The sequence below is a fragment of the Puntigrus tetrazona genome, chromosome 12 (genome assembly GCF_018831695.1).
Source record: "Puntigrus tetrazona isolate hp1 chromosome 12, ASM1883169v1, whole genome shotgun sequence".
Classification (NCBI taxonomy): domain Eukaryota; kingdom Metazoa; phylum Chordata; class Actinopteri; order Cypriniformes; family Cyprinidae; genus Puntigrus; species Puntigrus tetrazona.
In genome coordinates, this window is record NC_056710.1 from 1,370,622 (window position 1) to 1,386,244 (window position 15,623).

General features: G+C 37.5%; 1 protein-coding gene across 5 annotated transcripts in view; it reads right to left on the reverse strand.

Moving 5' to 3' along the window:
- pcdh15b (protocadherin-related 15b) overlaps nt 1-3,463 on the reverse strand; it is a 156,658-nt gene extending 153,195 nt beyond the window's left edge. For 3 of the 5 annotated variants that reach the window (XM_043254466.1, XM_043254467.1, XM_043254463.1), the window contains exon 1: nt 3,087-3,462. The gene's annotated coding sequence lies outside the window, so the exon portion shown is untranslated. Of the gene's footprint in view, nt 1-3,086 lie in introns of all 5 variants that reach the window. The other 2 variants (XM_043254465.1, XM_043254464.1) reach the window with 2 other exon arrangements.
- Nucleotides 3,464-15,623: the final 12,160 nt, after the last annotated feature.

A 15,623-nucleotide genomic window follows, 5' to 3' on the forward strand; every position in this document is an offset into this window, starting at 1 on the left:
ACGGGTTGGATAAGCTCTTTTAATTTACTGTAACACCCATCAACACGTGTCTATTTCTGTAAATATTTAAAAGCTTCCCTTGGCCATATTTGCTGAGCCTTATGTATCTGTGCTGACATGTTCATTTATGTTTTGAAGGTATTGGAATAATGCGAAGGCGAGTAACGAACATTGCAATTGTCATTTTTGAACAAATTATAAATTAAACATAAGTAATTAACAACAAAATAGCAATTTTTTTTGTTATGACCTTTCCCTTGAAATGCATTTGAACAAGTATTTAGAATTCTTCGTTGTATTAGTTCGTTTTTGTTTGGATAATATATGTGTGTCACACACCTGAACTCTTTGCTTATGTTTTATTCAGTTTCTGTCGTCTGCCTTAGTTTAGTTCCTGTTTGCCCGTATTCGTTTGTGTTCTGTTGTCAGTTCATCAGTCTATCATCAGTTAAAGCCCAGCTCCTGTCTATCCCTCGTTATCTGCTCTACTTAAGTTCAAGCCCGTTCAGTTCTCCCTTGCCTGGTATTGAATGTTGTACCTGTATTAACCCTGTGTCTCTGGAAATATTTAGTTATTGGATTATCTTTGTCTGCGTCACCTGCCTTGTAGCACACATGGCAATGTGTGTGTTCTGTGTATATTTATTATGTTTATAAGTACACAAACATACAGTATATACTTTATGTAATTTTTGTATAATGTATTTGATATAAACATGTTTCCAAAATATATGTATGCATACATGTTTGTGTATATATATATATATATATATATATATATATATATATATATATATATATATATATATATATATATATATATATATATATATATATATACATATATATATGCACACATCTAAGTAAATTTTTTTGGATGCGATTATTAATTTACAGCAGTACTTTTAAGCTTGAGAGTTATCTTCTGTATTCTGCTATTCTACTGCTACTCTTTTTTTGTCAGTGTAAATTGGAAAATCTCATTCAATTAAGTGTAAAACACACCAGCATGTTTTCTCTGTAAATATTTACAAACTCATGTTTAATGAGCTCTATGTATGTGTGTTGAAGTGTTCATTTTTTTTTAACAAAATCGTTTGCAAAGAAATTAGGGTGACAAATTTAAAGTTTTTGAGGTAAATGAGGATGAGGTTGGATAAGTTCATTTAATTTACCATAAAACCCCACCAGCATGTGCGTAAATATTTAAAATCTTCTGCTGACAATATTTGATGTGCTCTATGTATGCGTGTTGAAGTGTTCGTTTGTGCTTTGAATGTGAACAAAATGGAACGGAACAACGTAAAGGAGAGTTATTAATGATAAAGCTTTCATTTCTGGACAGATTATTCCTTGAAATGAACATGAACAAGTATGTTGGCATCTCAAAGTTGGATTTTTAAGTTTAAATTGGATTTTAAGCTTGCGACCTGAAAATATTTAAGTTGCAAATGAATAAAAATATATTTTTGGCATGAATATTATTGTCAGCAGAGGAAATGGGGATGAAATTGAATAACCTCATTTAATTTAGAGTAAAAGACGACCGGCACGTGTCTATTTCTGTAAATATTTAAAAGGGGTAAACAAGGCGTCATGGTAATAGACCCACTGGGTGACTCACAAGCTGTTGACCTAACCTGCAGCACGGAGACAGACACCATCACAAATAACACAGGAGTTGAGGAACATGTGGTGGGGGTCAATAATTAATGAGGAAAGGAGGGGAAGAAGCCATACGTGCTCCAGAGGAGGTTATCACTACAGAAGACCAGCAGCTTTTCATTGTGTTCACTTGGCATTTGGTGTTTTCTGTAGACCCACACCAGCTCCTTCTATACGGTCTAACTTTGTAATTCATCTCTGGTGTCGGGTCACTCCGACATAAAGGAACACTGAGACAGGGAGGTTCCCCAGAGTAAAATTATATTGTTCATACGCTGCTTTTTTTAATCGCTGGGGAGACTGTTACAGAAGGTTCCGGCTTTGCGCGTTCTGGATGTTTCTCGAGAATTAAATTTGGACGTAAATGAAATAAAATGGATGCGAGCGCCGTAGCTCAGATCGTATGAATCTGATAAATGTTTGAGTTCACGCCGACATCAGCTCCTGGAGTTTGAGACATTGTTGGGGACGTGAGAAGCTACGAGCTATTTCTCAAACAAGCCGTCCCAAATTATTTCCATTGCTATTTAGGAGTAAAAACGGAGATATTAATAGGATTTCATTTGTGGGTTTTGATCACTGAAACTAGAAAGATGTTTTCTTCTTTTTAGAATGCTGTTTGATATCAAAACTACTTCAGTGAAGACATGATCTCTTCGGTTTGGTTGAAGAATGCTTAAATTCGAATGTTCAGAATATTTTTGATGTGGCTAAATCGAAAACTACAGTAGGTGACATCAACAGAAATCAATTTCAAGGGTCAAGTCGGGTTATTATACCTCCACCTTTTACTTTTTAAGCAATGAGATGCATTATCTTCGTTAACATTAGCATTTCATTAACCACAATCTACCACCAAAATGTCATTCTTGTTGAAACTGTTTAATAGACAGCGTCATCACAAAGAAAAGAGATTAAAATAACAGCACTGCAAAAAGATTTCATGTTATCTAGCAGCCACCGCGTATGGTTAAGATGGTAAATGCGACTGAATGCAAGTCAAACTTTTCATGCGCGCTATTGCTACGTTTTAGACCGCAATCACTGTTTGAATTAATCTGATCGATTTCTATTTTACTTTCATTAAATGAATTAAACGCGGGGGCAACAGATTGCGGGAATGTGCGGCGTAATAGGATGAGCGTACGGTAATCCGGAGTCCTGTAGACACATCCTCACGTCAGGCTAGAAAACTGTGTCAGTCACTGTATCAAAACCACTTGCCGGTTTTCATCAATAAATCTTCCAAATGCAATTGCTAGCACGTCAACGCGTCCTGTGCGCAATTCACAACATTTCCAGGCGCCGTTACGCGCCAGGAACCGAAGATACTATTCGCATCACACACACAACCCGAGCCCCAAATGTGATTCAGAGCAGCCGACCCAAGTGAGAAATAAACCCCTTACTCAGTCACTCACCTTCTCATCCAACGACTTGTCAACCATCGGAATAACAATCCAAAAACTGAGTCGCTTTGCGCGCAAAGTGTCACTAACTTTCCTTGACGCGCTACTGCGCAGCGATTGAAGAAGCGCAGAAAGTCTTACCGCGTGAGTTGTAAAGCCATGCAAATCCTCCTCAGACGGCTGGAGAGTATCAGAAACTCCTCAGCGCCGAACGCATCCCGAGCAGTCAGGTTTAGGAGCTCTGCTGCCCTCTGTCTTTAATTCACTCCCGACGAAGGCGAGGATTCCCACGCAAAGAGAAAATATCACGAAGTTGGGTGGCAACGCGATCCAGCCTCTGTGGTCTCCTCCGCCTTAATGGCAGCCATCTATTTTGAGAGCTCAAATTGGTGAATATGCACCTGCCGTGGCGTGGGAGTAATCTTATTAGAGCGCAGAGAGCGCGTGGCCACCCACAGGAAAGAAAGAAAAACACAGATGATATCTATTTAAGATCTCAAACGCTACTCGCATCAATGGAATTAAATAAAGAGCAATTAGAGCTTTTCGGTCTTAAACTGCATTTCGGAAAACAGTTCTCATTCAACTCTCCAGACGCAAAACGATCGCTATATGTTTCTATGATTTTATAGCTCTAATCACTTCATTTCAAGAAATGTCACGTTTCCATGCATTTCTCCTAAGGGGATCAAATATATCCAACCGGTTCAATTTACATTCCGGATGTGATACAAGGTAAAGCTATAATATAAAACTTTTTTTTTTTTTTTTTTGTAGTTGATTGCCATGATTTACCGGAACCATCATATTCATCCGCGTGAAGCCTAAACCTATGTAATTATCAAAAATATGTTTCTCCGAAACAGTTTTATGGGTTTTATCGCTAGGGGGCCGAAATTTACATACATTTGCAACAAGGCCAGTTTTATTTATTTATGTATGTATTTATGTAAATGTTACAGCACAGCCTTCATAAATGGTCTTCGTAATTAATTGAAAACAGAAGCAATAACGTCTTTCAAATGAGAACGAGATTAATGTATGGATTACTATGTACTGTCTATTTATGGATTGCTGAGGGGTATCTGTTTTGGGTATGCTATTTCTTTGGTTTGGGTAAAAAAAAAAAAAAAATGGTGCAAGTTATAAGCTTAACTCAGTCAACAGCACTGGTCGCATTAATTTCAATTGTAAGTTTTCAAAATTTTTGTGCTTTATTTAATACAAAACGAGGGGTTTTGTGGTTATCAACATCGTATGCCAGCAATGCAAGAGCGAATGGTTCATTAAAGAGTCTCTAAAAGATTAATCTCAAATGTTCATTCACTGTCACTGTCGGAGAGAAACTAGTGTGTATGATTCAAGACAGTGAGAGGATTTGGGAGGGGCTTCACTGGGGGGTAAATATAGCCCACGAGTTAAACGCAGGTCTGTATTAAGGCAGGGAATGCTATCGGTCCATCTGTTCCCTGAGTGGGATTACATTAAATCCTATTCAGCCCCAGTATTAAGAAAACCATCCACCAAGAGGCCATCAAATAGTCTACCAAGGAGAAAGGGAATTTATAAGCTATATGAGGACAGCTCGAAAGATATAGCTACTTTATACAAGCATGCTTTAGGACACTCATGTTAATAGGATACGAGATCAGTCAGAATTGCATTGTATTGAAAGAAACGGACTATAAAACACTTCAGATTAAGCCGTGGAAAGAGCGTTCGCAATCTGATGCATCAGAGGCAGACTCATCAAAGATGCTGTTCGTTAACAAAAGGTTTTTTTGATTTTGTCAGCAATAATAATGAGAAGGAAAAACATTAAGATGAGAATCTTTTTTTTTTTTTTTTTAAATTAAAACTTTAAAAAAATGATGAGAAAGCCCTTAAACATTTCTGATGAAGAAAAACTAGAAAGAATTCGATTTTCAAATAGTCCGTCAGTCAGTAATGTCAAGGATTGACCCGCTTGAGTTAAAGCTGAACGGTGAATGAGCACCGGTGAACTTAAGCAGTTTGCAAGTGGGTTAATTAACTCACCCAAAGACATCCTGTGCGTTTGAGATTAATTATAACATCATAAACGTAATTTTACAACTTGTATCTGCACGGAGTGATGCAAATCAGAAGTGCTGTAAGGCAAGCCGACAAGGTTAGCAAAAAAATAATAATTGAAGGAAAAACACTAGTAGTGCTTTATTTTATATGCCAGTTTCACATGTGCATACTATGTGCTTAGAATAAAAATAATAATGCTTATTATATTGCAGTAACTGGGAAATAAATACATGCACTTCCATGTAGTTTCAATTAACAAAGTGCCACTAGTGAATAAAATCAAGCACCTAGGCATGAAGACTGTTTTTATAAACATTTGTGAAAGAATGGGTCGCTCTCAGGAGCTCAGTGAATTCCAGCGTGGAACTGTGATAGGATGCTGCTCGTTAAATCCAGTCGTGAAATTTCCTCGCTCCTAAATATTCCACAGTCAACTGTCTACTGTATTATAAGAACCTGGAAGCATTTGGGAATGATAGCAACTTAGCAGATGCTGAGGAGCATAGTGCTAAGGGGTCGCCAACTTTCTGCAGACCTCCAAACTTCATGTGGCCTTCAGAGCTCAAGAACAGTTTGGAGAGGGCTTCATGGAATGGGTTTCCATGGCGGCCGGGCTGCATCCAAGCCATACATCACCAAGTGCAATGCAAAGCGTTGGAGGCAGTGGTGTAAAGCACGCCGCTACTGGACTTTAGAGCAGTGGAGACGCGTTCTCTGGAGAGACGAATCGCACTTCTCCATCTGGCAATCTGATGGACAAGTCTGGGTTTTGGTTGCCAAGAAAACGGTACTTACGCTGCCAAGTGTAAAGTTTGGTGGAGGGGGGATTAGGGTGTGGGGTTGTTTTTCAAGTGCTGGACTTGGCCCCTTATTTCCAGTGAAAGAACTCTGAATGCTTCAGCATACCCAGACATACCAATCCCATGCTTCCAACTTTGTGGGAACAGTTTAGAACTGGCCCCTTCCTCTTTCAACATGACGGTGCACCGGTGCACAAAGCAAGGTCCATAAAGACATGGATTGAGTCTGGTGTGACTGGCCTGGACAGAGTCCTGACCTTAACCCGAAAGAACACCTTTGGGATGAATTAGAGCAGAGACTGAGAGCCAGGCCTTCTCGTCCAACATCAGTGTGTGACCTCACAAATGAGCTTCTGGAAGAGTGGTCAAAATTCCCATAGACATACTCCTAAACCTTGTGGACAGCTTTCCCAGAAGAGTTGAAGCTGTTATAGCTACAAAGGGTGGGCCGACGTCATATTGAACCCTATGGATTAGGAATGGGATGTCACTTAAGTTCATATGCGAGTCGAGGAAGGTGAGCGAATACTTTTGGCAATATAGCGTATATATGGTGACATCAAGAGTTCAACCGTAATTTCACAAAGCTACAAGAATACTTTTTGTATGCAAAGAAAACAAAAATAATAATTGTCTCATGGATTAATTTACCAATCTCCTTGATATGTTTCTGTGTTAATTACATTGCTGTCTGTGGGAGAATGCATCAAAATATCGTAATTTGTGTTCTGATGTTGAACTGAGGTTGTGTGGGTTTGGAACTCCTGAGGGCGAGTAATTACTGACAGAATTTACATTTTTGGGTGAACTATCCCTTTAATACTTATGCGCCGATAATAATTGATAACAATAGAGCAGCAAATCAGCATATTAAAATGATTTCTGAACGATCATGTGGCACTGAAGTACTGATGCTAAAAATTCATCTTTAATAGACAACCTTTTAAAATATATTAAAACAGATCACAGTTCTCTTAAATTATGATTAATATTTTAAAATATTACTGTTTTACTGAATTTTTAAACGCGTAAATGCAACCGTGGTGAGCACAGAAGAGTCTTCAACAACAGTATTATTATTATTATTATTATTATTATTATTATTATTATTATTATTATTATTATTATTATTATCAGCAATTAATAATAATAATAATAATAATAATAATAATAATAATATGAAAATAATAAATAAATAAATAAATAAATTTTTTGAGTATATGATTAAAACAACAAAAAAATTATAATCTATAATATGTGCAGTGTTTGTTTAGACAATTGAGAGCAGATGTTCAGTGCTTTCACGATCCGAAAATGTGCTTTTCATTAGGCGTAATAGGTGATTTACAATACACATCTGTTCATCAAGTAATGCTTTTCCATTATCCCTGTGCTTGCGATCTGAATACCAGCCCTTGACCATTAAAATAAGCTTGCAGGTATTTGAGGGCCAGTGTTTGATGCCAGGTGTTCAGACGTGCCCTTAAAATCCAAGCCCGAAGAGCTTGCGATACCTCTCAATATGCATATTTATCAAGGAGATGCATTCAGATGCGCAGTCTGTAGTACAACGGCTGCTACAAAGAGGCCACTCTGCCAGAAAGACGGATAGATTCATGCGCAGCACCAGCATAAAAGAAAAAGAAAATAAAAAAACCCATTGCAATTACACACTGCCGCAAAAAAAAAAAAAAACACTTACAGATGCTAAATAACCTAGCAGCAGACATAGTGCAGCCCTTGAAGTGCACTTGAAGTGTTTGACATGCGGCGTGTGACGTTGCCGCATTCAAAGATGACTTATCCCGTGCGTCTGAAAGCTTTTGTTGCGCTTATCACAATATCAATTCTCCAGCATTACCAGCCCGCTATTTTCTCCACAGCCTCGTGGAGAGATTCATCCCCAGAGAGACTCGTGAAACCAAACAGCCAATAAGGTCTTGGCAGTCTGGTGCCAGAAAACACTATTAAAAACATTTTGTACTGGGGTTTATTCAAATTACACCGCCTCAGTAACTTTCCCAGCTCCCCGCCGCGTGTCAGCAGTAACAAATAACTAATTTAGGAGGCGATATATGTGCATTAAGGTAGTTGTAGGTCATTTTACTGCTTTTTAAAGGCCTGTTGGTCCACCTGCTTTCCCGGCACATGCAATCAGAAATCTTGTTGACGAAATTCAGCAGCAATTGGCGCTAATGAATGAGCGCGCATGTGTGTCGCTCAATAATAGCGGCGTAGTAGAAAAAATTCGACTTCAAATAAAATCAGGTCTTATGTCAGGCCGGCTTGGATTAAATTGTTCATTTCTTTTGCCTAACAGAACACAAGAGTGGATTAGTACTGATCTCTCATTACTTCAAACTGTAACCATATATCCATCTTTGTTTGCTTAATTACTTTAGGGATCTATACGTAGCTTAATTTCATTTGGACATACGCCCAACCTGTGCAGTTCTGCCACTAATTCTCTTTTCCTTTATTCTAAAATAAGTAAGATGAGAGGGGAGGGAAAAAATGCGATTTGATAATATGTTGAAGTATTTTCACACGATATGTGTTGCATATCAGAATGCGTATGGAAGCCTAACGTAATTCAGATATGAATATGTAAATTAGTACTAATTTGGTTCTAATAGTATTTGAAATGGAGTAAAAGGGTAAGAAAAATTCTGTGAAAATGTAAAGTGCAGTTTTGAGCCTATTGTATATGATCTATAGCTCATACTTCTCAGCTCTCACTATTAAACAAAGTGTTACCAAATTATATATTACTTACGTATAATTTCTAAGAGTGGCTATTCTTTAAGCCAAATAATAACTGTATTACTGGCCATGTTAGTAAAGCGAATTCAAGCCAAATTGATTATGCAGTGAATGGTGCTGGTTTTCCCGTGCGCTGTCCATGGTGCTGAAAACACTCTTTTCTGCAGTGGAGTTGGGTAAAACAAACACGTTGACATGTTTCAGATGGGCTTCGAGGAGAGTCTCTCAGCTTCTGCAGTTCAGATGGGCTTTTACATTAGGTGGACAGGAAGCTGTCGTAAACACGTAGACCTTGCTCTTCGCAGATGAAAAAAAAGTCACTGCATTATATAGATTTTTTGTAGTTTTCATTATAAAGAAACATGAAAAAACATCATTGTTGTGAACCATGCATTAAAAATAGAAGTTAAATAATAATAATCTAACAATTCTTATGCTGATGGATTTTTTTCCTCCCGAATGATCATACTCAATAATTATTTTAGTGTTTGCTTCGTTTTAATTAGTTTAAAATACAGTCCAATATATCGAGCCAGAGATCTGGGTGTTTTGTTTTTTATTAATTTTATAATTTCTCAAGAGTAGAAGATAATTGGCATTCGAACTCCATTCATGTCATTTTCTGCAGCGTATAAGATGTGCCCGTTACAATTTAATTGGGTCTCTAACATCTCTAAAAAGAACAATGAGACTTCCTAAGCCCAATGAAACCTGACTTGAGCCTCCAAAGCGCAAGGGTGACACTAACGGACCTAAGGGAGGAGGATCAGTTTAATTTGGCACAAATGAAAGTAAGGATAGGCAAACACACAAATAACTTAAGCACTATACTTATTCTCTAAAAAAACAAAACATTTTCACACTATACTAAATAACAAACTGAAAAAACATACTTTTTTATTTTTTAATACTAAGTGGTTCCAATTGATTTTAGCTGCATTTAAATAAACAGATTTAGATTCGAATTCAAATGCAGCTCCATTAAATTACCAAAAATTTGCATTTTTTTAAGTGCATTTCTAATATCTAACAATGGCTGACTTAAGCTAAAAATGTACCTTTCCATCACATGAATAATAATAATAAAAAAGCATTCAAAATAAAACATAAGTGATTTTAAGAGAAAACAACTTCAAACATGTTGTTAAACAGTACTGTATTATTATAAAAAATTGTACAGTAAATTAATTATAAAAGAAAACTATTAAATATCAGATGTGTAATGCTGAAGGCAATTTTTCACATAATATATGTGACAAAAAAAATAAAAATAAAAATAAAATAATATATATATATATATATATATATATATATATATATATATATACAGACGTGGACAAAATTGTTGGTACCCTTCGGTCAATGAAAGAAAAACTCCAATGGTCACAGAAATAACTGTTATCTGACAAAAGTAATAATAAATAAAAATTCTATAAATGTTAACCAATGAAAGTCAGACATTGTTTTTTCAACCATGCTTCAACAGAATTATTTAAAAAAATAAACTCACAGAAACAGGCATGGACAAAAATGATGGTACCCTAGAAAACACTGAAAATAATGTGACCAAAGGGACATGTTAATTCAAGGTGTGTCCACTAATTAGCATCACAGGTGTCTACAACCTTGTAATCAGCCATTGGGCCTATATATATGGCTCCAGGTAATCACTGTGTTGTTTGGTGATATGGTGTGTACCACACTTGACATGGACCAGAGGAAGCAAAGGAAAGAGTTGTCTCAAGAGATCAGAAAGAAAATTATAGACAAGCATGTTAAAGGTAAAGGCTATAAGACCATCTCCAAGCAACTAGATGTTCCTGTGACTACAGTTGCACATATTATTCAGAAGTTTAAGATCCATGGGACTGTAGCCAACCTCCTTGGACGTGGCCGCAGGAGGAAAATTGATGACAAATCTAAGAGACGGATAATCCGAATGGTAACAAAAAGAGCCTAGAAAGACTTCTAAAGAGATTCAAGGTGAATTTCATGCTCAAGGAACATCAGTGTCAGATCGCACCATCCGTCGTTGTTTGAGCCAAAGTGGACTACATGGGAGAGCGACCAAGGAGGACACCATTGTTGAAAACGAATCATAAAAAGCAAGACTGGAATATGCCAAACTACATGTTGACAAGCCACAAAGCTTCTGGGAGAATGTCCTGTGGACAGATGAGACAAAAATCGAAGTTTTTGCCAAGGCACATCAGCTGTATGTTCACAGACGAAAAAATGAAGCATATCAAGAAAAGAACACTGTCCCCACTGTGAAACATGGAGGAGGCTCTGTTATGTTCTGGGGCTGCTTTGCTGCGTCTGGCACAGGGTGTCTTGAATCTGTGCAGGGTACAATGAAATCTCAAGACTATCAAGGAATTCTAGAGAGAAATGTACTAGCCAGTGTCAGAAAGCTTGGTCTCAGTCGCAGGTCATGGGTCTTGCAACAGGACAATGACCCAAAACACACCGCTAAAAACACCCAAGAATGGCTAAGAGGAAAAAATTGGACTATTGTAAAGTGGCCTTCTATGAGCCCTGACCTCAATCCTATTGAGCATCTTTGGAAGGAGCTGAAACATGCAGTCTGGAAAAGGCACCCTTCAAACCGGACACAACTGGAGCAGTTTGCTCATGAGGAGTGGGCCAAAATACCTGCTGAGAGGTGCAGAAGTCTCATTGACAGTTACAGGAAGCGTTTGATTGCAGTGATTGCCTCAAAGGTTGCGCAACAAAATATTAAGTTAGGGGTACCATCATTTTTGTCCAGGTCTGTTTCATGAGTTTATTTTTTTAATAATTCTGTTGAAGCATGGTTGAAAAACAATGTCTGACTTTCATTAGTTAACATTTATAGAATTTTATTTATTATTACTTTTGTCAGATTAAAGTTATTTCTGTGACCATTGTGAGTTTTTCTTTCATTGACCAAAGGTACCAACAATTTTGTCCACGTCTGTATATATATATATATATATATATATATATTTCCTTTTGATATACCGTTCAAATGAGTTTTAAAAGTTGTGTAAACAATAATTTATTTATTTTTTCCTCAAAATATCATGTTTGATGTTTCACTTACCAACTCTTTTACGATTATCAAATTTACCAGCAATTTTCTTTTTTCTCATTAAAATAAGAAAACGCAAATTGACACTGTTATATCTCGTGCATGTTGGTGCCCCCAAATGCACAATGTGAGGGGCAGCTTATGAAATCTGTGAGCTCAAGACCCAGCATGAAATCGGCCAATCAAGCGATTCGTCCATAAAACCGAAAGGCCACAGCGCAGTCTATCATCACGGTACTAATTGCGCTTCTTCTGGTGATAGAGTGAAGGCTCTGGGGTCAGCAGCGTGACAGATTGCTAAACACACCAACGATCTGCTTCCAAATGTCAAAACCACTATTAAATGTGAAGAGCGTTACACTGATGCTCACAGATAACCACAGCTCCTCTATCTAAAGGTGAAGTGGGTTATTTTGCGATGGTAAAATACAGTTTTATCTTGAATGTGGTAAACAACAGTTATTAAGCTATATTTATATTGTCAGAACATTTGCTCCGTTTGTCTGAGCGGCCTGGCTTAACGGAGCATGCCTGTTTTGGGGGGGGGTTGGGGCTGACCAATGACAGATAAGAAGAGTTTGACCTTTTAAAAATTGTACATTTAAAAAGGCGTTCTTCTTCTGAACTCAATTACTAAACTTTACTTGACTCGTGACTTCACGAGAGTTGACAATGAAACTAACTGCGACGCAAGATCTGCATTTGTTTGGTGCATATGACCTTGCACGGTTACTATATTTGGTAAACGAACGGGACTGGTTTCACACTGGGGAAAATATTAAATAAGAGTGGCTATTCTTCCAGACTATAAACAAACAAAAGACATCAAGAAGGATTAGAAGCAAGTACATTCCCGCTAATCAAAGGTATGAAAATTTTTTGGACGTCACTTGCGTCAGAAATTTGCATCACAATGACGGTGAACATGGTTTGGCCATCTCATGTTGAGCCGTCGTGATGCTGATCTGAATGAAAATGCCTTTACGTAAACGTTGCAAAGATCTGCCTCCAGACAGCCAGCCAGCAGCCCCGTGCAATTCCTATCGTATTATATTTAAAATTGGTGAAGATTCGGCCCATGCAAATAACTTAGATTCTCTCTAATCTCTAGAAAACCTAATTCCTGACCTGCCTCTCTGGAGGCGTAATTAGGAATGATTCATGTTTTGCTTGCCAACTTTTCTCAGGAAACTTCACAGCCTTAGAATCCGCAGATTGGAGTCGTCAATAGAAACTCAAACGGCTCAAAAAATGCGAGTCTAAAAGTTTGCGGGAGCTAAAAGTCATTACTGTGATCCTGAAGACGCTGCGGAAGGGTGATTACCGCAGATTACTTCCACCTGCCTGTAGCTCCAGTCCGTGGCACCTGAGAGACGACATGCCCGCCGCAGTGAACTTGCACTAATGAAGCTAATTACAAGTGAACTAGAAGGACGCTGCAAGGTCCTCTACGAGAGTCTGCTCCTAGACAGCTGATGGACTTCAAGGGGGGTTATTACGGCATACCTGCTTATTCTAAAGCACTCCGCTGGGCACTGTATCCAATTTATACACTGTGTATATGGCGGTGCAGATTTGTCTAAATCTGGCATATTAGTAATGAGAGGGTATCTTAACGAAATGCAATTAAAAGTTAAAAAGCAACCATGTCATTTCAGCTTCCGTCTTTGAGCTTTTCAAGTTTCAAGGAGGTGCTGAGCAGTACCGGGTGAGCTACAGAGCAAGTTTACTACATCAGAAAAGGCATATATGTTGGCGTCTGTCTGCCTCATTATCAAAATAAAGGCAAAAATGAATAAATCCAAATAGATTAGACATACACATTAAGTCGGTTATGTCATGCAAAAATCAGCGTGCTAGTTTAAAAATGCATTACAGTAAAAATCTTTCGAGGTCATAAGATCGTATTATACAAGGAATAAGTTGTGCCATAATCATAATTAGTTTGAAAAGCAATTAAAATGTAAAGGTGGCTTATTTCTGTACTATGCTACATAGTGTTCATTTCAGCTTGAAGCTGCTGTGAGTTAAATATTTTGGTACAATTTCAGAGTTTTGCAAAAAAAAAAAAAAAAAAAAAAAAAAAAAAATTAAATAGAAATTTTAAATAAAATTAATTCAACAATAAATAGTTCTACAGAATTTATTACATTTAATTTGAGAAATTAATTTACCTCATACCTCATTTAATTTGCATCTCCTAACATTATAGTTAATACACTGAACCGACATTTCTAATAACCAACACTAAGATTAAATTAATAAATACTGCAATCAAATTATTTAGTTTACTTTAAAGTGTTGAACTGAATTTATCTTTTGTCTCTGCTTAATATCAGTCACCATGATGTGACTTTCATCTAAGCTACATTATTCTTGAAATTAGTTGGTGAAAATGGCAATTCATGAAAGTGTAAAGTTGGTTCGTAACGTTTTTTGCTGAAACTGTTCATTAAATTCTAAATTATAGTGAATAAAATGTGCATGTGATGACATTTCTGCAATTTTGCATATTTCGTGACACTTTAAAAAAATGCATTTTTTAAATGGGATTTTATGAATCAGAAAACCGTTTATTATGTTGGTTGTTGTACACATCGTGGCAGTTCAGAGATGAAAAATCGAGTTAGTGGTGCTAAACGCGTTAACGCTCACATTCGAAAACCGACAGCGCTCAAAGTTAAAAGCAAACATGAAGCAAAAACCATTTGCAGGCAACCATGCAGCTTTAGCTTTGCTTCTACAAGCCGTTTAGTTCTTATCGTGAGTCTCGTTGTGTACCAGAGAGATATGTATCACAAAAGAAGTGCTGCACCAGGTGAGCTTCCAAGCAAGTTTACCATGCATACGCAGTATATTGAGCTGCTTAAGTAACCCAGATATCAAAATCTATTTACAAGCCAGGCGCGAAAGTAAAAGTGGTCTGAGGTCACAACATAGTATGAATTCAAATACATGAAATGCTTTCGTTCAAAAAAGGCGTCTGTGCTGCAGCAGAAATTATAGAAAGGTATCTGATATCTTTAAAATGAGAGGACTTACACAAATAGACCATTTGTGACAAGCACGCCGCTGTAGATATGCGTCTTTACGAAGCCACCGTAGGTTTAGCACTGCTGCGTAAGCAGAACAACCTCTGAGTGAATTTACCGTCCACCCTATTTCCGAACATGAGGCAACATTTTCACTTTAAATTAAACCGCTGGTTTGATTTGAGAGAGAGGATGTTATTTTCCCTCAGTCGATAGATTCTACAAGCCTCTGACTTGACACGGAGTCAGAGAACTGGATGTGCATACCTGCGACAACTGAGAATTCAATTACAACACACACACACACACACACACACACACACACACACGCACACAGCAGTTAAAAGTGGCAACATTAGTCAAGTCACATGATTTCACCAGGCCATAGAAGATTCTTTTCCAGCCCATTCGTTTGCTCCTGTTGTTATTCAAACTTCTTCTTTATGGCTAGCAACAATACACTCCCTAAAGTTACGACTGCGCTTGGAACTCATTTGTGAGAAAGCGTGCACATTTGGAACAAAGGCTGTTGCCTTCCTTTCGCTCGAGTAAGTTTATTCACATTAAAGAGATCTATGAAGGCTTTTGTAGCTGAGCACCTTTAATTACTTTCAATACTTAACAGCATGTCCTTAAAGGTGGTGTGTACATCATTTCTGTTCTATACTGTGAAGTGATAGAAATAGCTAAACATCCCGGTTCTGTTCTTAAATATCAGCACTTTTGTAACACCACAAGTGATAAGTTATGCCATCTGGGTAACATCATTTATGAAACGATGGTGAACGTTAATGTTTGGCATATGGATTTTAAGGTTGCTTCGGGC